The sequence below is a fragment of the Panulirus ornatus genome, chromosome 17 (genome assembly GCF_036320965.1).
Source record: "Panulirus ornatus isolate Po-2019 chromosome 17, ASM3632096v1, whole genome shotgun sequence".
In the NCBI taxonomy this organism is placed as follows: domain Eukaryota; kingdom Metazoa; phylum Arthropoda; class Malacostraca; order Decapoda; family Palinuridae; genus Panulirus; species Panulirus ornatus.
In genome coordinates this window covers 29,006,119-29,029,230 of record NC_092240.1, presented here as the reverse complement: position 1 = coordinate 29,029,230, position 23,112 = coordinate 29,006,119, and the positions used below count along the sequence as shown (strand labels likewise).

Genomic DNA, 23,112 nt, shown 5'->3' with positions numbered 1-23,112 from the left:
CAAAAGTCTCTCTTTCGCGCGCCTTTCAATTAACACGTAATACAATAACGCGCTCTGGCCATCTCTCCTACTTACATACGTATACTTATGTATATCTCGCTTTTTAAACCAGGTGTTCCCAATCACCAGTCCTTTTTCAGCACATAAATCTACAAGCTCTTCACCATTTCCAACACTGAACACCCCATGTATACCAATTATTCCCTCAACTGCCATATTACTCACCTTTGCATTCAAATCACCCATCTCTATAACCCGGTCTTGTGCATCAAAACCACTGACACACTGATTCAGCTGCTCCCAAAACACTTGCCTCTCATGATCTTTTTCTCATGCCCAGGTGCATATGCATCAATAATTACCCATCTCTCTCCATCTACTTTCAGTTTTACCCATATTAATCTAGAATTTACTTTCTTACATTCTATCACATACTCCCACAACTCCTGTTTCAGGAGTAGTGCTACTCCTTCCCTTGCTCTTGTCCTCTCACGAACCCCTGACTTTACTCCCAAGACATTCCCAAACCACTCTTCCCCTTTACCCTTGAGCTTCGTGTGACTCAGAGCCAAAACATCCAGGTTCCTTTCCTCAAACATACTACCTATCTCTCCTTTTTTCACATCTTGGTTACATCCACACACATTTAGACACCCCAATCTGAGCCTACGTGGAGGATGAGCACTCCCCGCGTGACTCCTTCTTCTGCTTTCCCTTTTAGAAAGTTAAAATACAAGGAGAGGAGGATTTCTGGCCCCCCGCTCCCGTCCCCTCTAGTCGCCTTCTATTAATATTATTATAATTATATATATATATATATATATATATATATATATATATATATATATATATATATATATATATATATATATAATAAATGCCACACGTGTAATAATATGTTAATAGCACTTCCACTAACTTGAGAGAGTTTGGCGTTAAAATTCGAAATAATATATATATATATATATATATATATATATATATATATATATATATATATATATATATATATATATATATATATAGTTCCTTGGAATACTCATCAAACTTATGCCTTTGTAGTCTGAACACTCTCCTTTGTCCCCTTTGTCTTTGTACAATGGCACTATGCGTGCATTCCACCAATCCTCAGGCACTTCACCTTGATCCGTACATACATTAAATATCGTTACCAACCTATCGAAAACACAGACACCCCCTTTCTTCATAAGTTGTACTGCAATACCATCCACATCCGTCTAGAATTTACTTTCTTACACTCCATCACACACTCCCACAAATCCTGCTTCAGGAGTAGTGGTACTCCTTCCTTAGCTCTTGTTCTCTCACCAACCCCTGACTCTACTCCTCACACCATATATTGTCCTTAAACATTTCATTTCCAACACATCCACCCTCCCCCACACAACCCTATCTATAGCCCATGATTCGCAACCATGTAACATTGTTGGAACCACTATTCCTTCAAACATACCCATTTTTGCTTTCCTAGTTAATGTTCTCGCATTCCGAACATTCTTCAATGCTTCTAAAACCTTCATCCCCTCCCCCCACACTGTGACTCACTTCCCCTTACATGGTTCCATCTGCTGCAAAGTCCACTCCCAGATATCTAAAACACTTCACTTCCTCCAGTTTTTCTCCCTTTAAACTTAATTCCCAATTAACTTTGCCCTCATCGATACTGAACCTAATAACCTTGCTATTATTCACGTTTACTCTCATAGACGCCCACACACGCACATATACATACCTATACATTTCAACGTATACGTACACAAACGTCCACAGATATATACATATATGTACATGTACATATCCATACTTTTTGCCTTCATCCATTCTCATTGCCACCCCGCCACATATGAAATGGCACACCCATTACCCCCGCGCGCGCGCGATGTAGCGCTAGGAAAAGACAACAAAGGCCACATTCGTTCACGCCTAGTCTCTAGCTGTCATGTGTAATGCACTAAACCCACAGCTCCCTTTACACATCCAAGCCCCACAAAACTTTCCATGGTTTATCCCAGACGATTCAAATGCCCTGGTTCAATTCATTGCAGCACATTGACCCTGATATACCACATTGTTCCTGTTCACTCTATTCCTTGCACGCCTTCCCACCTTCCTATATATTCAGGCCCCGATCGCTCAAAATTATTTTCACTCCATCCCTCCACCTCCAATTTGGTCTCCCACTTCATGTTCCCTCCACCTCTGACTCATATAACCTCTTTGTCAATCTTTCCTTGCTCATTCTCTCCATGTGACCAAACCATTTCAATACACCGTCTTCTGCTCTCTCAACCACACTCTTTTTATTACTACACATCTCTCTTACCCTTTCATTGCTTACTCGATCAAACCACCTCACACCACATATTGTCCTCAAACATCTCATTTCCAACACATCCACCCTCCTCCGCACAACCCTGTCTATATAGCCCACACCTTGCAACCAAATAACATTGTTGGAACTACTATTCCTTCAAATATTTTTGTTTTCCGAGATAACGTTCTCGCCTCCCACACATTATTCAACGCTCCCAGAACCTTCACCCCCTCCCCCACCCTGTGACTCACTTTCGCTTCCATGGTTCCATCCGCTGCTAGATCCACTCTCAGATATCTAAAACACTTCCCTTCCTCCAGGTTTTCTCCATTCAAACTTACCTTCCAATTGAACCTAATAACTTTGCTCTTATTTGCATTTACTCTCAGCATTCTTCTTTCACACACTCTACCAAACTCAGTCACCAGCTTTTGCAGTTTCTCACACGAATCAGCCACCAACGCTGTATCATCAGCGAACATCAACTGACTCACTTCCCAAGCTCTCTCATCCACATCAGACTGCATACATGCCCCTCTCTCCAAAAACTCTTGCTTTCTCCTCCATAACCACCCCATCCATAAACAAATTAAACAACCATGGAGACATCATGCATCCCTGCCGCATACAGACATTCACTGGGAACCAATCACTTTCCTCACTTCCTACTCGTACACATGCCTTACATCGTCGATAAAGACTTTTCACTGCTTCTAGCAACTTGCCTCCCATACCATATACTCTTTATACCTTCCACAGAACATCTATACCAACTCTATCACATGTCTTCTCCAGATACATAAATGCTACACACAAATCCATTTGTTTTTCAAGTGTTTCTCACATACATTCTTCAAAGCAGACCCCTGATCCACACATCCTCTACCACTTCTGAAACCACATTGCTCTTCCCCAATCTGATGCTCTATACATGCTTTCACCCTCTCAATCAATACCCTCCCATATGATTTCCCAGAAATACTCAGCAAACTTATACCTCTGTAATTTGAATACTCACCTTTATCCCCTTTGCCTTTGCACAATGGCACTATGCATGCATTCCGCCAATCCTCAGGCGCTTCACCATGAACCATACATACATTGAATATCCTCACCAACCAGTGAACAACACAGTCACCCCCTTTTTTAATAAATTCCACTGCAGTACCATCCAAACCCGCTGCCTTGCCGGCTTTCATCTTCCGCAAAGCTTTCACTACCTCTTCTCTGTTTACCAAACCATTCTCCCTGACCTTCTCACTTCGCACACCACCTCGACCAAAACATCATATATCTGCCATTCTATCATCAAACACATTCAACAAACCTTCAAAATACTCCATCTCCTTCTCACTTCTCCCCATTAGCCCCCTTCGCTGAAGTTCCCATTTGTTCTCTTGTCTTACGTACTTTATTTACCTCCTTCTAAAACATCTTTTTATTCTCCCTAAAATTTAACGATATTCTCTCACCCCAATTCTCATTTGCACTCTTTTTCACCTCATGCACCTTTCTCTTGACATGCTGCCTCTTTTTTTATACATCTCCCAATCATTAGCACTATTTCCAACAAAAATCGTCCAAATGCCTCTCTCTTCTCTTTCACTAACAATCTTACTTCTTCATCCCACCACTCACTACCCTTTCTGATCTGCCCACCTCCCATCTTTCTCATGCCACATGCATCTTTTGCGCAAGCCTTCACTGCTTCCCTAAATACATCCCATTCCTCCCCCACTCCCCTTACGTCCTTTGCTCTCACCTTTTTCCATTCTGCACTCAATCTCTCCTGGTTCTTCCTCACACAAGTCTCCTTTCCAAGCTCACTTACTCTCACCACTCTCTTCACTCCAATAATCTCTTTTCTTTTCTGAAAACCTCTACAAATCTTTACCTTCGCCTCCACAAGGTAAAGATCAGACATCCCTCCAGTTGCCCCTCTCAGCACATTAAAATCCAAAAGTCTCTCTTTCACGCGCCTATCAATTAACACATACTCCAATAACGCTTTCTGGCCATCTTTCATGCTTTCATATGTATACTTATGTATATCTCTCATTTTACACCATGTATTCCCAATCACCAGTCTTTTGTCAGCACTTAAATCTACAAGCTCTTTATCATTTCTATTTACAACAATGAATACCCTATGTACACCAATTATTCCCTCAACTGCCACATTACTCACCTTTGTATTCAAATCACCCATCACTATAATCCGGTCTCGTGGATCAAAACTGCTAGTACACTCACTCAGCTGCTCACAAAACTCTTGCCTCTCATGATCTTTCTTCTTATGACCAGGTGCATAGGCACCAATAATCACCCATCTCTCTCCATCCACTTTCAGTTTTACCCATATCAGTGTAGAGTTTACTTTCTTACACTTTTATCACATACTCCCACAACTCCTGCTTCAGGAGTATTCCTACTCCTTCCTTTGCTCTTGTCCTTTCACCAAGGTCTGATTTTACACCAAAGACATTCCCAAACCACTATTCTCCTTTACCCTTGAGGTTCGTTTCACTCAGAGCCAAAACATCCAGGTTCCTTTCCTCAAACATACTGCGTATCTCTTTTTTTCTCATCTTCGTTACATCCACATACATTTAGATACCCCAATAATGAGCCTTCGAGGAGGATGGGCACTCCCCATAGGACTCTTTCTTCTGTTTCCCCTTTTAGAAAGTTTCCCCTTTTAAAATACATGGAGGGGAGGGTTTCTAGCCCCCCGCTCACGTCCCCTTTAGTCGCCTTATACGACACGCGGGGAATGTGTGGGAAGTATTCTTTCTCCCCTCTCCCCTATATATATATATATATATATATATATATATATATATATATATATATATTATCCCTGGGGATAGTATCCATGGGGATAGGGGAGAAAGAATACTTCCCACGTATTCCCTGCGTGTCGTAGAAGGCGACTAAAAGGGAAGGGAGCGGGGGGCCGGAAATCCTCCCCTCTCCTTTTTTTTTAATTTTCCAAAAGAAGGAACAGAGAAGGGGGCCAGGTGAGGATATTCACTCAAAGGCCCAGTCCTCTGTTCTAAACGCTACCTCGCTAATGCGGGAAATGGCTAATAGTATGAAAGAAAGAATATATATATATATATATATATATATATATATATATATATATATATATATATATATATATATATATATATATGTTTGTTTGCGTGTGTATGAGCGGATGGGCCATTCTTCGTCTGCTTCCTGGAGCTACTTCGCTGGTGCAGCAAGTATGTTTATGTACATGTGTATATATGTGTATGTCTGTTTATGTATATGTATGTATACGTTTAAATGTATATGTATGTATATGTGCGTGTGTGGGCGTTTAAGTATGTACTTGTGTATGTGGGTGGGTTGGGCCATTTACTTGTCTGTTTCCTTGCGCTACCTCGCTAACGCGGGTGACGGCGGTTAATCATAATAAATATAATAAATATGATATATATATATATATATATATATATATATATATATATATATATATATATATAGAGAGAGAGAGAGAGAGAGAGAGAGAGAGAGAGAGAGAGAGAGAGAGAGAGAGAGAGGAAAGTTAACGGGTGTCACGTAGCTCAAATTCTCCCTGTGGGCCGGCTGTAGATAATATGCCCGTTACGTTGACGGTCGTATGTTCATTTATAAGGTGGAAGAAACACTCCACTTGACAACATCCTAGATCCACAAAACATCGGGATAAGCTATTTTTCCTGAAAGCTTTTTTTTTTATTTATTTATTTTTTTTTTGTCTTAAAACCACTTTTCCTCACCCTGTTTTCGCCAGTAGTTGACACAGAGAATATAGGAACAACTTTGACTTCTATTACATAAGTGATTTAACTCCTCAAGTGCATGTTATTGACCCCACATCTTTGACAGATACAATTTAAAGGCCGTGAATTAAACTGTGGACAGATGTAACAGAACATCAGCATGCATCCTGAGTATCTGTTACATTCGTATCAAAACTACGTTCGCATCGCTGTCTTGTTCTCCCAAACGCCCAAGACTGGATCCCCGACTGTGTTGGCGAATGCGCGCACACCAATCGAGGCCTCCGGCTTGTGCGCTTGGCCCGCGACCCAGTTGTTGTCACGACCCGCCATCTTGAATCCAGGGGTCCGGGTGTACATGCAGCATGTTTTCTGTGAGCTTAAAGCATACCCCCCCCCCCCCCCCACACACACAACCATCACTACAGCTACCAGCCTCGGTCACCAGCTTTCAAGAGCTTCGGCAGCTCACCGTGTTTCATTATATTTGTACGGTTGTACGTGATACTGACGGTAGCACTAATGTTACTAGTGTTAGCATATTTTGCATACTGATGTCATTCAGTGTTGACGTCTTCCACCGGTTATGGATATTTCACCTTAAAACTCTCTCTCTCTCTCTCTCTCTCTCTCTCTCTCTCTCTCTCTCTCTCTCTCTCTCTCTCTCTCACCGGTTCTAAACCCTTTTTTTTTTCTTTTTTTATGGATTAAGTACTGCATGAACCAGGGAAACAGGAATCCATTGCGGAAAGAAAGTTTACTCCATCAGTCAGACAAGACGGGGCAAGATGAATGTGAATGTCTCTTCCCGCAACACACAGTCAAGAGAAATTGTAATCCTGCCAACACGTGCACGGATCTCCGTGGTGTAGACTTAGCATTACTGACCATCATACATGCACATCCCGCCTGGGATCAAACACTCATTAGGTTCGAATACTGGTTGCAGCAGCCGATCCATAGTTCATCCAGCTGTTCATCCTACCCAAGGGGCTGGTCAGTAAAATGGGTACCTGGCGTAGGCTAGTGTGTGTGTGTGTGTGTGTGTGTGTGTGTATGTGTGTGACTGTGCGTAAGCACATACACTAGAGTAAAGACTCACATACAGGGTTAAGAGACAATGTAGATACACGTCTCTCATGTGCTCGTCCAACTTGGAAATATTCAATCCCACTTTACACTCAAGCTCCATCATGATTAGCTAACCGGTTACTATTGTGAAATCCCAGTTTTGGAATATCTAAACTGTATTTTCAGCCGAATTGCTTTCCAAATTCAATAAACCGTCCTTTATTTATTTGCACGCACACAAACACAATTATACACACACACACACACACACACACACACACACACACACACACACACACACACACACACACACATATATATATATATATATATATATATATATATATATATATATATATATATATATATATATATAAACAGAAGAAGGAGTCTCGCGGGGAGTGCTCATCCTCCTCGAAGGCTCAGATTGGGGTGTCTAAATGTGTGTGGATGTAACCAAGATGAGAAAAAAGGAGAGATAGGTAGTATGTTTGAGGAAAGAAACCTGGATGTCTTGGCTTTGAGTTAAACGAAGCTCAAGGGTAAAGGGGAAGAGCGGTTTGGGAATGTCTTGAGAGTAAAGTCAGGGGTTAGTGAGAGAACAAAAGCAAGGGAAGAAGTACCATTACTCCTGAAACAGGAGCGGTGGGAGTATGTGATAGAGTGTAAGAAAATGGATGGAAAGAGATGGGTGATTATTGGTGCATATGCACCTGGCTATGAGAAGAAAGATCATGAGAGTCAAGTGTTTTGGGAGCAGCTGATGCACGAGACCGGGTTATAGTGATGGGTGATTTGAATGCAAAGGTGAGTAATGTGGCAGTTGAGGGAATAATTGGTGTACATGGGGTGTTCAGTGTCGTAAATGTAAATGGTGAAAAGCTTGTAGATTTATGTGTTGAAAAAGGACTGGTGATTGGGAATACCTGGTTTAAAAAGAGAGATATACATAAGTATACGTAAGTAGGAGAGATGGCCAGAGAGAGTTATTGGATTACGTGTTAATTGATAGGCGCGCGAAAGAGAGACTTTTAGATGTTAATGTGCTGAGAGGTGCAACTGGAGGGATGTCTGATCATTATCTTGTGGAAGCGAAGTTGAAGATTTGTAGAGGTTTTCAGAAAAGAAGAGAGAATGATGGGGTGAAGAGAGTGGTGAGAGTAAGTGAGCTTGGGAAGGAGAATTGTGTGAGGAAGTACCAGGAGAGACTGAGAACAGAATGGAAAAAGGTTATAACAAAGGACGTAAGGGGAGCTGGGGAGGAATGGAATGTATCTAGGGAAGCAGTGATGGCTTGCGCAAAAGATGCTTGTGGCATGAGAAGCGTGGGAGCTGGGCAGATTAGAAAGGGTAGTGAGTGGTGGGATGAAGAAGTATGACTGTTAGTGAAAGGGAAGAGAGAGGCATCTGGACGATTTTTGCAGGGAAATAATGCAAATGACTGGGAGATGTATAAAGGAAAGAGGCAGGAAGTCAAGAGAAAGGTGCAAAAGGTGAAAAAGAGGACAAATGAGAGTTGGGGTGAGAGAGTATCATTAAATTTTAGGGAGAATAAAAAGATGTTTTGGAGGGAGGTAAATAAAGTGCGTAAGAAAAGGGAACAAATGGGAAATTCAGTGAAGGGGGCTAATGGTGAGGTGATAACAAGTAGTGGTGATGTGAGAAGGAGATGGAGCGAGTATTTTGTGGTTTATTTAATGTGTTTGATGGTAGAGTGGCAGATATAGGGTGTTTTGGTCGAGGTGGTGTGCAAAGTGAGAGGGTTAGGGAGAATGATTTGGTGAACAGGGAAGAGGTAGTAAAAGCTTTGCGGAAGATGAAAGCCGGTAAGGCAGCGGGTTTGGATGGTATTGCAGTGGAATTTATTAAAAAAAAAAAAGGGGTGACTGTATTGTTGACTGGCTGGTAAGGTTATTCAATGTATGTATGACTCATGGTGAGGTGCCTGAGAATTGGCGGAATGCTTGCATAGTGCCATTGTACGAAGGCAAAGGGGATAAAAGTGAGTGCTCATATTACAGAGGTATAAGTTTGTTGAGTATTCCTGGGAAATAGTATATGGAAGGGTATTGATTGAGAGGGTGAAGGCATGTACAGAGCATCAGATTGGGGAAGAGCAGTGTGGTTTCAGAAGTGGTAGAGGATGTGTGGATCAGGTGTATGCTTTGAAGAATGTATGTGAGAAATACTTAGAAAAGCAAATGGATTTGTATGTAGCATTTATGGATCTGGAGAAGGCATATGATAGAGTTGATAGAGATGCTCTTTGGAAGGTATTAAGAATATATGGTGTGGGAGGCAATTTGTTTGAAGCAGTGAAAAGTTTTTATCGATGATGTAAGACATGTGTACGTGTAGGAAGAAAGGAAAGTGATTGGTTCTCAGTGAATGTTGGTTTGCGGCAGGGGTGTGTGATGTCTCCATGGTTGTTTAATTTGTTTACGGATGGGGTTGTTAGGGAGGTGAATGCAAGAGTTTTGGAAAGAGGGGCAAGTATGCAGTCTGAGGTGGATGAAAGAGCTTAGGAAGTGAGTCAGTTGTTGTTCGCTGATGATACAGCACTGGTGGCTGATTCGTATGAGAAACTGCAGAAGCTGGTGACTGAGTTTGGTAAAGTGTGTGAAAGAAGAATGCTGAGAGTAAATGTGAATAAGAGCAAGGTTATTAGATACATTAGGGTTGAGGGACACGTCAATTGGGAGGTAAGTTTGAATGGAGAAAAACTGGAGGAAGTGAAGTGTTTTAGATATCTGGGAATGGATTTGGCAGCGGATGGAACCATGGAAGCGGAAGTGAATCATACAGTGGGGGAGGGGGCGAACGTTCTGGGAGCGTTGAAGAATGTATGGAAGTCGAGAAAGCAAAAATGGGTATGTTTGAAGGAATAGTGGCTCCAGCAATGTCATATGGTTGCGGGGCGTGGGCTATAGATAGAGTTGTGCGGAGGAAGGTGAATGTGCTGGAAATGAGATGTTTGAGGACAACATGTGGTTTGAGGTGGTTTGATCGAGTAAGTAATAATAGGGTAAGAGAAATGTGTGGTAATAAAATGAGTGTGGTTGAGAGAGAAGAAGAGGGTGTTTTGTAATGGTTTGGTCAGATGGAGAGAATGAGTGAGGAAAGATTGACCAAAAGGATATATGTGTCAGAGGTGGAGGGAACGAGGAGAAATGGGAGACCAAACTGGATGTGGAAAGATGGAGTGAAAAAGATTTTGAGTGATCGGGGCTTGAACATGCAGGAGGGTGAAAGGCGTGCAAGGATAGAGTGAATTGGAACGATGTGGTATACCGGGGTCGACGTGCTGTCAATGGATTGAACCAGGGCATGTGAAGCGTCTGGGGTAAACCATGGAAAGTTTTGTGCGGCCTGGATATGGAAAGGGAACTGTGGTTCCGATGCATTATATATGACAGCTAGAGACTGAATGTGAACGAATGTGGCCTTTGTTGTCCTTTCCTAGCGCTACCTCGCGCACCTGCGGGGGGAGGGGGTTGTTATTTCATGTGTGACGGGGTGGCGATGGGAATGAATAAAGGCAGACAGTATGAATTATGTACATGTGTATATATGTATATGTCTGTGTGTGTGTATATATGTATGCGTTGAGATGTATAGGTATGTATATTTGTGGACGTGTATGTATATGCATGTGTATGTGGGTGGGTTGGGCCATTCTTTCGTCTGTTTTCTAGCGCTACTTCGCTAACGCGGGAGACAGCGGGAAAGTAAAATAAATATTAAATGAATAGATAATATATATATATATATATATATATATATATATATATATATATATATATATATATATATATATATATATATATATATGTGTGTGTGTGTGTGTGTGTGTGTGTGTGTGTGTACTTGCTGCATTCATCCATCCCGTCGCCACCCCGCCACACATGATACAGCAACCCCCTCCCCCCGCGCGAGGTATCACTAGGAAAGACAACAAAGTCCACATTTGTTCACACTCAGTCTCTACCTGTCATGTGTAATGCACATGACATATATATATATATATATATATATATATATATATATATATATATATATATATATATATATATATGTAAAGCAATTATTATTATATACAGCCCCCCCCCCCTTTCGTGAAGCTTCGAGAATATACTCCACGTAGTAACTGAGAAATGATGGCTACACACACACACACACACTCGCGCGCGAAAGTGTGAAACTCCGTTCCCGTAAGCCTTCATTATAAACAAGTATTGATAGATAGTTAAGTATACACATGTTAGTGGAAGGGAGTAAAGGAGGCTTGTCTCGAAATAGAATGAATTCGATAGTGGTGTACCTCAGGGTTCGGCCCTGAGCCATCACTCTCTTCGACCTAAGCCAATAACTTCTCAGGAGGATTTGAATCCTATCAGGACAAGTTTGTGGACGATGCCAGAGTAATGAGCAAGGATCACATCAACTCACAAATGGATCTAGACAAACTCCAAAATTGGTTTGATACTCGACTGACAAAGTTCAAACTGGAGTTAAGTGTACAGTAATAAGGATAGCGCATATTAAAAGACGTCTTTAATGTGAATATTATTTAACAGTAAAAAGAAAAAAAAGGAACGTATGTGAGAGGGACATTGCAGCTGACTTCATCATCTCTATCCTGTTGCCTGAGTCTTGCATTTGGAGAACAGTGAAGGAAGCAAACTGTCTGCTGGCAAATCTTAGAACAGCATGCGTAAGATATTCAGCAAGCTGCTTATATTCTACATTAGGCCATAACAAGGTGGAGTATGCTTCTCACGTTTGGTCACCTCACTTAAAGAAAGACAAAGTGCTAATGGACAAAGTGCGGAGGATGCCAACGAAGGTGGTAAGAGAGTCAAGAGAACTGGATTAATGGGAAAAGCAAGAGGCTACCACAAAAGAAAGAAAATTGAGGGTTGACCTCATCACACCAGTGAACAGTTCTTCGAAAGATGAAAATATAAATCAACCGAAGGACATAACATGAAATCAATCGAGAAACGTTGAAAAATATGCAAAGAAGTGTTTCAGCTGGAGTACCAGTCCGCTGGTCGGGTGAAATATACTTTCTGAACCTTTATGAGCCTCCTGATGCCATTAGTTAACCCCACCCTCCATGATCTTCCTTACGGCATCCTGTATATGTGTAACGAGTTTGGTAGTGATTAAGATATGTGGAAAATATCGAGATAGGAGCAGACGAAAACCCTTCCCTCCTATGGAATTGGACTAGGGTCAAAAACCCCATCATTCCTTGGGCAACCTAATGTCCACCTGTTCCAGTGTAACGAGTCTGGCGCTGCTGACTGATCAAGAAATGTGGAAATACACCAAGATACACCCACACAGACATGGTCGCTCGTAGGCTTACGGGTGAGTGTCGGACGAATGGAATAAACTGAATGAGGAAATGGTAATTCCATCATTTTCAGACAAACTCTATGTATTTTGTATGACAGCTGTATTATAGATACCAGGTATGATTGCTGTATGATAGATACCAGGTATGATAGCTGTATGATAGATACCAGGTATGATAGCTGTATGATAGATACCAGGTGTAATAGCTGTATGATAGATACCAGGTATGATAGCTGTATGATAGATACCAGGTACAATAGCTGTATGATAGATACCAGTTATGATAGCTGTATGATAGATACTAGGTATGATAGCTGTATGATAGATACTAGGTATGATAGCTGTATGATAGATACCAGGTATGATAGCTGTATGATAGATACCAGGTATGATAGGTGTATGATAGATACCTGGATCTCTCTAAGGCTCCTACAGCCCAAGTTTGCGCTGCTTCTAGTAACAGGGAAATGTAGACTCCTTTGGAGTAAGATGTTCTTTAACGAAATACTACTCCCACTGATAGCCGCGCCAAAGTGACTTTACTCGAGGGTGGAGCCCCATAACACCATAATGTGTTTAAATTTCTAAAAGGAGAAACAGAAGAAAGTCATGCGGGGAGTACTCATCCTCCCCGAAGGCTCAGATTTCGGTGTCTAAATTTGTGTGGATGTAACAAAGATGAGAAAAAGGAGAGATAGGTAGTATGTTTGAGGAAAGAAACCTGGATGTTTTGCCTCTGAGTGAAACAAAACTCAAGGGTAAAGAGGAAGAGTGGTTTGGGAATGTCTTGGAAGTAAAGGTGAGAGGACAAGAGCAAAGGAAGGAGAAGCATTACTCCTGAAGCAGGAGTTGTGGGAGTATGTGAGTGTAAGACAGTAACTTCTAGATTGATGTGGAAAAAACTGAAAGTGGATGGAGAGAGATGGGTGATTATTGGTGCCCATACACCTGGTCATGAGATGAAAGATCATGAGAGGCAATTATTTTGGGAACAGCTGAGTGAGTGTGTTAGCAGCTTTGATGCACGAGACCGGGTTATAGTGATGGGAGATTTGAATGCGAGGGTGAGTAATGTGGCAGTTGAGAGTATAACTGCTGTACATGGGGTGTTAAGTGGTGTAAATGGAAATGGTGAAGAGCTTGTAGATTTGCGTGCTGAAAAAGGACTGGTGATTGGGAATACCTGGTTTAAAAAGAGAGAGATGTACATAAGTATACGTATGTGAGTAGGAGAGATGGTCAAAGGCCGTTATTGGATTACGTGTTAATTGATAGGCGGGTAAAAGAGACTTTTGGATGTTAATGTACTGAGAGGGGCAGCTGGAGGGATGTCTGATCACTATCTTGTGGAGGCGGAGGAAGAACCAATAGAGATTGAGAGCAAATGACGAGGGGAGTGGGGCGAGGAATGGGGTGTATTTAGGGAAGCAATGATTGCTTGCGCAAAAGATACATGTGGCATGAGAAAGGTGGGAGGTGGACAGATTAGAAAGAGTAGTGAGTGGTGGGATGAATTAAGGTTGCTAGTGAAAGAGAAGAGACAGGCGCTTGGACGATTCTAGCAGGAAGTAGTGTAAATGAGTGGGAGATGTATAAAAGAAAGTGGCAGGCGATTAAGAGAAAGGTGCAAGAGATGAAAAAGAAGGCAAATGAGAGTTGGGGTGAGAGGGTATCATTAAATTTTAGGAAAAGTAAAGAAATATTTTGGAAGGAGGTAAATAACGTGAGTAAGACAAGACACAAATAGGAACATCGGTGAAGGGGACAAATGGGGAGGTAATAACAAGTAGGGATGAAGTGAGAAGGAGATGGAGTGAGTAGTTTGTTGAATGTGCTTGATGATAGAGTGGCGGATATAGGGTGTTTTGGTCAGGGTGGTGTGCGAAGTGAGTGGGTTTGTTAAACAGAGAAGAGGTAGTGAAAGCTTTGCGGAATACGAAAGCCGGCAAGGCGGCGGGTTTGGATGGTACTGCAGTGGAATTTATTTAAAAAGGGGGTGACTCTGTTGTCTATGGCTGGTAGGGATATTCAGTGTATATATGGATCATGATGAAGTGCCTGAGGATTAGCGGAATGGATGCATAGTATAAAGGCAAAGGGGATAAAGGTGAGTGTTCAAATTACAGAGGCATAAGTTTATTGAGCATTCCGGGGAAATTATATGGGAGGATATTGATTGAGAGGTTAAAAGCATGTAAAGAGCATCAGATTGGGGAAGAGCAGTGTGGTTTCAGAAGTGGTAGAGGATGTGTGGATCAGGTGTTTGCTTTGAAAAATGTATGTGGTTTTGTATGAAGCATTTATGGATCTAGAGAAGGTATAAGATAGGGTTGATAGAGATGCTTTGTGGAAGATTTTACGAGTATATGGTGTGGGAGGTAAGTTGCTAGAAGCAGTGAAAAGTTTTTACCAAGAATGTAAGGCATGTGTACGAGTAAGAAGAGAGGAGAGTGATTGGTTCCCAGTGAATGTCGGTTTGCGGCAAGGTTGCGTGATGTCCCCATGGTTGTTAATTTGTTTATGGATAGGGTGAATAGGGAGGTGAATACAAGAGTTTTGGAGAGAAGTTCGAGTATGCAGTCTGTTGTGGATGAGAGGGCTTGGGAAGTGAGTCATTTGTTGTTCGCTGATGATACACCACTGGTGGCTGATTCGGGTGAGAAACTGCAGAGGTTGGTGACGAGTTTAGTAAAGTGTGTGAAAGGAGAAAGTTGAGAGGAAATGTGAATATGAGCAAAGTTATAAGGTTCAGTAAGGTTGAGGGACAAGTTAATTGGGAGGTAAGTTTGAATGTAGAAAAACTGGAGGAAGTGAAGTGTTTTAGATTTCTGGGAGTGGACTTAGCAGCGGATGGAACCATGGAAGCAGAAGTGAGTCAAAGGGTGGGGGAGGGGGCGAAGGTTCTGGGAGCGTTGAAGAATGTGTGGAAGGCGAGAAAGTTATCTCGCAGAGCAAAAACGGGTATGTTTGAAGGAATAGTTGTTCCAACAGTGCTATATGGTTGCGAGGCATGGGCTATTGATAGGGTTGTGCGGAGGAGGGTGGGTGTGATGGAAATGAGATGTTTGAGGACAATATGTGGTGTGTGGTGGTTTGATCGGGTAAGTAATGAAAGGGTAAGAGAGATGTGTGGTAATAGAAAGAGTGTAGTTGAGAAAGCAGAAGAGGGTGTTTTGAAATGGTTTGGTCACATGGAGAGAATGAGTGAGGAAAAATTTGACAGTGGATACATGTGTCAGAGGTGGAGGGAACGAGAAGTGGGAGACCAAATTGGAGGTGGAAAGGTGGAGTGAAAGAAATTTTGAGTGATCGGGGCCTGAACATGCAGAAGGTGAAAGGCGTGCAAGGAATAGAGTGAATTGGAACGATGCGGCATACCGGGGTCGACGTGCTGTCACTGGATTGAAGCGTGTGAAGCGTCTGGGGTAAACCATGAAAAGTTTTGAGGTGCCTGGATGTGGGAAGGGAGATGTAGTTTCGGTGCATTATACATGACAGCTAGAGACTGAGTGTGAACGAATGTGGCCTTTGTTGTCTTTTCCTAGTGCTACCTCGCGCACATGCGGGGGGAGGGGGCTGTCATTTCATGTGTGGCGGGGTGGCGACGGAAATGAATAAGGGCATACAGTATGAATTATGTACATGTGTATATATGTATATGTCTGTGTGTGTGTATATATATATGTATACGTTGAGATGTATAGGTATGTACATGTGCGTGTGTGGACGTGTATTACATACATGTGTATGTGGGTGGGTTTGGCCATTCTTTCGTCTGTTTCCTTGCGCTACCTCGCAAACGCGGGAGACAGCGACAAAGTATAATGAATAAATATGTGTGTGTGTGTGTGTGTGTGTGTGTGTGTGTGTGTGTTGGGGGGGGGGGATGGGCCATTCTTCGTCTGTTTCCTGGCGGTACCTCGCTGACGTGGGAAACGGCGATCATGTAATAAGACACACACACACACACACACACACACACATATATATATATATATATATATATATATATATATATATATATATATATATATATATATTGTACATATAATTTCAGTGACCCATCGCCAGTTGCTAGCTGCTAGTCTTCCATACTACAACACCCTTGACGACCGAATTAAAATTCTGGATACAATGCTACTTAAAATTAATTAATGTTACATCGCACATCACTGCCCAAGATGCCCCGGCTCTCTGCCAAGGATACAACTCCCATCATGGGCCAGCTCATTTAATTCACCAGTAAAGAAGTAATAGAATGCTGTAAAAGTTTTTCCATTTGCAGTTTATAAATCGTATATAATCAATATGGAAATATTATGACCATTAAGCACAACTTTGTGTAAAAGTGCATAGAAGATTACCTGGATAACTGTTTGAACTTGTTGCAATGTTGCCCGAAATCAACAGGTGTGACAATCAGGTAAAGCAGGCAAAAAACGGCCCAAGCGACGCTCACCACCTTTAACACTATCTTGTAGGTTCCACTATTTCTTCTACCTGTTGGTATTTGCGTCACCATTTAGGTGAGATGCTTAACGGAAAACAAGGTAACGATATACAGATATAGATATAGATATATATGCATATTGACATATACTAGTTATGCACTGATTCGCAATAGGAAATGCACACACTAATGAAGTTTTTACGTGAATACTTAGCGTTACCGTTAACCAGAAAAATTCCAACTGTCCAGTGTTGTCAGTAATGGGAAATTTTCCAAAACTTGTTTCCCTTTATAGATTAATGCATCTGAAGTCGATGTATGTAAACACCCAAGGTATGTAGGTCGTGGGGGTAGAACGTACAAGCGTCAGCCACAGTTCGTTGAACACTCGCACTACGGGACCAGCACCTCCACCAGCCCTCTCTCGACCCCACGCTCATGCCACACGCTCTACTTTCCTTTATATTTCGTACGTAATTAATCTCGTACATTTTTCTTGTTATATTCCAATGAAATACTGTATCATATCAATTCTTGAGTATCTATGACCGCGGAAATAATTCAAACAAACTGATTGTGAAAATCCCCAACGTTAAACAAATATTCCTACATGAGGTTACTTCCTCTTACGGCCGTTGCAAGTTTTCCTAATTTGGTTTTAAAGAATAAACAATTTATTTACCTTTTGTCTCCTCTTTAATGAAATAAGTCGACTTATGTTGAATCCAATTTCTTTACCGAATTACAAGCAGCATGTCTATTTCACCGTAGAATATATACTGCATCAGTGATATTTTCAAAATATTAACTGGCAGCTTTAATGTACATGAAGCAGTTGCCAGATTACTCGTTTACACAAAATTATAAACGAAGTTACTGCTCATGACTGCCGCCTACGAGGGCCACTCTCGGAATACAGTGTAATTAGCTTCAACTTCAAGGCCACTTTTGGAGTATAAAGTGAGAAATAAAAATAATTAAATAACGATACGGGCTTTGTACATACAGCGTTGAGTATTTCTGAAGCTTTTCTTGAATAAAGCGACGTGCGAGTGTATATTTCATTGTAATAAAGCCGTGAAACCAGTTACTTGAACCGGGACAAGAATATTTGCGTATGAGTGTGGTGAACGATTATGGTTTCGTAAGCTCCACCTGCTATACCCTATAAAATACATAATAACTAAACGAGTTGAAGCGTTTCTCAACCTAATTTTCATTTATAATATGGAAGCTGTTGTACATTTTTGTCTACCTTGTATTTTCATTGCATGAGCTTAAATGTGGTTTTCCGTGTGGTTTTTGCAGTTATTCGCGTATAAGATAATCCATCTAATAACTGTTCTTTTTTTTTTTTTACAAGTAGGTGAGACATAACGACAAGCGGCGTCTCTATCAACGGCACCCCACGTACATAGGTATCATTTTTGCAGAGAGAGAGAGAGAGAGAGAGAGAGAGAGAGAGAGAGAGAGAGAGAGAGAATGCTTGAAACACAATAACCAAGTCGATATATGAAAGGCATTAGGAATGCCGCATCAGATACATAACTGAAGTTGAAGAGAAGTAATAAATGAAAGAAACGTAAGATTGCCATATCTGAAACACTGATCAGAGTTTGAAAATGAGGCGAATCTCCAGGTGAGCAACAATGTGACTGTTTAAAAACTAAGCCAATCCTGGAGAAAATTATTCAAGAGTAATGCTGCCACAGTTAACTGAGCGCAACCGATCTACTTCCTCGTAAATCTTATGCACTCACTCTTACTATATTATTGTCAGATATGGTCAGTCCCAAAATGAGGATATGACAAAGCAAACTTTTGAAGCAGTAATACTTAACACATTTTATAAAGTTATCTGTTACACATTACAAAAATATCCATCTCTGCTCATGTTACTTCTTTTTGCTCTTGTACAAAATTGAATATGAAAGATGAAATAAATGAAATAATTCTGGGAATGAAGGAAAATTAGAGAGTGAAGATAGAAGTAGAATGTACAGTTCGTATCATAACTGAAAAAATTTAAGTACGGTATATTAGACTCAAGTATAATTAGAAAAGTAAGTGATGATTCTTGCAAAACCGCAGGAAAGATGTTCTAAAGATGTCTTCATATTGATGACCATGTACATTTCCCTTGGTATTTCAGGTTGCACCTTAACGAGACAACTGTTAAGAAGACTGGGCAGTACGAATGTAAAACTCTCTCCATTAAAACAAAAAGTAATCACAGTCAATAGACCTAGTTCGATGACGTCACAAATCGCGCGCGATTTTCAAACAGCCGCCATAATGAAGATCATGTGATCTTCCCTGCTGTGGCAAGTGGTAGTAGACTGTGTGCAGCACCGGTATCAAGCACCTGGCTAATATATTGCGCAACAATACAGATTGTTCAGATAGAGCTGAAGAGGTAAGTCAGGCCTTCTATCGGTTTCCTTTAAATAAAGGTAGCCAGGCATGGCTAACCGTCCAGCCATTTCAGATTATACAGCGCACATTTCATGATTGTTAAGGCAGTTGGAGAAGCTGTCGGGTGGTACACAAACGAAGCACAAAATTAAATGAAAGCTGTTTTGTCAGAGACTAATCAAAACCACTAGTCAGTAATAATGTAAACACACGTACCTTCGACGTTACAGAAATGTAGTCCTTTCGTAAACATTTTTCTGTCCCATCCAGACATGAAATTTTTGTATGCCTCTCGACCAGGGGTTCTTACCCTTTTTATACTTGTGAACTATTAAGAGAGACCTGATGTGTCAATGGACCACCTTCTGCATATATGCATCATTAAACTGCAATGAAACTACAACAAAAACATATACTACTACTCACACCCTTACTAGAGATAGTAGTCATGTTAAACTGATATATATATTTTCATTTATGATTTATTCTGTGGACCACAGTTTAAGATCCCGTAACCTAGACCTTCATAAGTTTTAAGCGGCTCACCAGTGGGAGGTAATCGGGATATGTAACATCGAGAAGCTCGGGCCTTTCCTTAATATTGCTTTCGGTGCATATGGAATCGAATATGGACCGGGTACCACACTCTTTATTCGAACACAAGAACGTTTCTTTGTAATATCATCGAGATCCAAAGCATCCTCTGAGAGATTCAAGGCATGATAACATGCCACAAGTGAAAATAAAAAGAAGACGTACGTTTTCACTTTGACTTTGTGAAGTTGGGCCAATATGGCGGGTGTAACAGAAACAACTCGTGTGTGACGTCATTTGCAAATGGGCTGTAAAGACTTCCCTGTTACCCACAACTTGATGGGGTGCCCAGGCTTCTGCCTAGAAGCGATCATTTTACTAATTTCTGTAATATATATATATATATATATATATATATATATATATATATATATATATATATATATATATATATATATATATATAATGTCTGATCATTATCTTGTGGAGGTGAAGGTGAAGATTTGTAGAGGTTTTCAGAAAAGAAGAGAGAATGTTGGGGTGAAGAGAGTGGTGAGAGTAAGTGAGTTTGGGAAGGAGACTTGTGTGAGGAAGTACCTGGAGAGACTGAGTACAGAGTGTAAAAAAGGTTAGAACAAAGGAGGTAAGGGGAGTGGGGGAGGAATGGGATGTATTTAGGGAAGCAGTGATGGCGTGCGCAAAAGATGCTTGTGGCATGAGAAGCGTGGGAGATGGGCAGATTAGAAAGGGTAGTGAGCGGTGGGATGAAGAAGTAAGATTATTAGTGAAAGAGAAGAGAGAGGCATTTGGATGATTTTTGCAGGGAAATAATGCAAATGACTGGGAGATGTATCTAAGAAAGGCAGGAGGTCAAGAGAAAGGTGCAAAAGGTGAAAAAGAGGGCAAATGAGAGTTGGGGTGAGAGAGTATCATTAAGTTTTAGGGAGAATAAAAAGATGTTTTGGAAGGAGGTAAATAAAGTGCGTAAGACAAGGGAACAAATGGGAACTTCAGTGAAGTGGGCTAATGGGGAGGTGATAGCAAGTAGTGGTGATGTGAGAAGGAGATGGAGCGAGTATTTTGAAGGTTTGTTGAATGTGTTTGATGATAGAGTGGCAGACATAGGGTGTTTTGGTCAAGATGGTGTGCAAAGTGAGAGGGTTAGGGAAAATGATTTGGTAAACAGAGAAGAGGTAGTAAAAGCTTTGCGGAAGATGAAAGCCGGCAAGGCAGCGGGTTTGGACGGTATTGCAGTGGAATTTATTAAAAAAGGGGGTGACTGTATTGTTGACTGGTTGGTAAGGTTATTTAATGTATGTATGATTCATGGTGAGGTGCCTGAGGATTGGCGGAATGCTTGCATAGTGCCATTGTACAAAGGCAAAGGGGATAAGAGTGAGTGCTCAAATTACAGAGGTATAAGATTGTTGAGTATTCCTGGGAAATAGTATGGAAGGGTATTGATTGAGAGGGTGAAGGCATGTACAGAGCATCAGATTGGAGAAGAGCAATGTGGTTTCAGAAGTGGTAGAAGTGTGTGGATCAGGTGTTTGCTTTGAAGAATGTATGTGAAAAATACTTAGAAAAACAAATGGATTTGTATGTAGCATTTATGGATCTGGAGAAGGCATATGATAGAGTTGATAGAGATGCTCTGTGGAAGGTATTAAGAATATATGGTGTGGGAGGCAAGTTGTTAGAAGCAGTGAAAAGTTTTTGTCGGGGATGTAAGGCATGTGTACGTGTAGGAAGAGGAAAGGGATTGGTTCTTAGTGAATGTTGGTTTGCGGCAGGGGTGTGTGATGTCCCCATGGCTGTTTAATTTGTTTATGGATGGAGTTGTTAGGGAGGTGAATGCAAGAGTTTTGGAAAGAGGGGCAAGTATGCAGTGTGTTGTGGATGAGAGAGCTTGGGAAGTGAGTCAGTTGTTGTTCGCTGATGATACAGCGCTGGTGGCTTTCATGTGAGAAACTGCGAAAGAAAAAAGTTGAGAGTAAATGTGAATAAGAGCAAGGTTATTAGGTACAGTAGGGTTGAGGGTCAAGTCAATTGGAAGGTAAGTTTGAATGGAGTAAAATTGGAGGAAGTGAAGTGTTTTAGATATCCGGAAGTGGATTTGGCAGCGGATGGAACCATGGAAGTGGAAGTGAATCATAGGGTGGGGGAGGGGGGCGAAAATTCTGAGAGCGTTGAAGAATGTGTGGAAGTCAAGAACATTATCTCGGAAAGCAAAAATGGGAATGTTTGAAGGAATAGGGGTTCCAACAATGTTGTATGGTTGCGAGGCATGGGCTGTGGATAGAGTCGTGCGGAGGAGGGTGGATGTGCTGGAAATGAGATGGTTGAGGACAATATGTGGTGTGAGGTGGTTTGATCGAGTAAGTAATAATTGGGTAAGAGAGATGTGTGGTAATAAAAAGAGTGTGGTTGAGAGAGCAGAAGAGGGTGTTTTGAAATGGTTTGGTCACATGGAGAGAATGAGTGAGGAAAGATTGACCAAGAGGATATATGTGTCAGAGGTGGAGGGAACGAGGAGAAGTGGGAGACCAAATTGGAGGTGGAAGGATGGAATGAACTAGATTTTGGGTGATCGGGGCCTGAACATGCAGGAGGGTGAGAGGCGTGCAAGGAATAGAGTGAATTGGAACGATGTAGTATACCGGGGTCGACGTGCTGTCAATGGATTGAACCAGGGCATGTGAAGCGTCTGGGGTAAACCAAGAAAAGTTCTGTGGAGCCTCGATGTGGAAAGGGAGCTGTGGTTTCGCTGCATTATTACATGACAGCTAGAGACTGAGTATGAACGAATGTGGCTTTTGTTGTCTTTTCCTAGCGCTACCTCACACACATGAGGGGGGTAGGGGGTTGTTATTCCATGTGTGGCGAGGTGGCGATGGGAATGAATTAGGGCAGATAGTATGAATTATGTACATGTGTATATATGTATATGTCTGTGTGTGTATATATATGTATACATTGAGATGTATAGGTATGTATATTTGCGTGTGTGGACGTGTATGTATATACATGTGTATGCGTGTGGGTTGGGCCATTCTTTCGTCTGTTTCTTTGCAATACCTCGCTAACGCGGGAGACAGCGACAAAGTATAATGAAAAAATAAAAGAAAGAGGCAGAAAAAAAGAGGGAA

At 41.4% G+C, this 23,112-nt stretch overlaps 1 protein-coding gene and 1 long non-coding RNA gene across 2 annotated transcripts in view; one reads left to right on the top strand and one right to left on the bottom strand.

Annotated features, from left to right (window-relative positions):
• The window catches only part of LOC139754659 (solute carrier family 22 member 6-A-like), a 170,184-nt gene extending 152,732 nt beyond the window's left edge, over positions 1-17,452 (bottom strand). Inside the window, 2 exon segments of the mRNA XM_071672193.1 lie at positions 16,929-17,064; positions 17,235-17,452. The gene's annotated coding sequence lies outside the window, so the exon portion shown is untranslated.
• The window catches only part of LOC139754660 (uncharacterized), a 216,704-nt gene extending 196,378 nt beyond the window's left edge, over positions 1-20,326 (top strand). Inside the window, exon 4 of the long non-coding RNA XR_011713919.1 lies at positions 19,167-20,326. This is a non-coding gene — a long non-coding RNA (uncharacterized lncRNA). The remainder of the gene's footprint in view (positions 1-19,166) is intronic.
• The last annotated feature ends 2,786 nt before the right edge of the window (positions 20,327-23,112 follow it).